A 360-nucleotide genomic window follows, 5' to 3' on the forward strand; every position below is an offset into this window, starting at 1 on the left:
CAGTGCTTTGTGACCACCTAGAGGGGTGGGATAGGGAGGGTGGGAGGGAGGGAGATGCAAGAGGGAAGAGATATGGGAACATATGTATATGTGTAACTGATTCACTGTTATAAAGCAGAAACTAACACCATTGTAAAGCAATTATACTCCAAGAAAGATGTTAAAAAAAAAAAAAGTTAGAACAGGATGTAGCCAAGCATAAGGTGTGCCTGACAAAGAGGGTTCACAGAAATGCCAGCTCAAAGGTGAAACTGGAGGGTTTATCTGCTAAGAACATATAACAGAGGAAGCTCTACCCAGCGTAAGCAAAGTGGAGAAGGCAGGGTGAAGACAGAGGGCTTCAAGTATTTCCACAGGTGA

The sequence above is a fragment of the Physeter macrocephalus genome, chromosome 16 (genome assembly GCF_002837175.3).
Source record: "Physeter macrocephalus isolate SW-GA chromosome 16, ASM283717v5, whole genome shotgun sequence".
NCBI classification, from domain to species: domain Eukaryota; kingdom Metazoa; phylum Chordata; class Mammalia; order Artiodactyla; family Physeteridae; genus Physeter; species Physeter macrocephalus.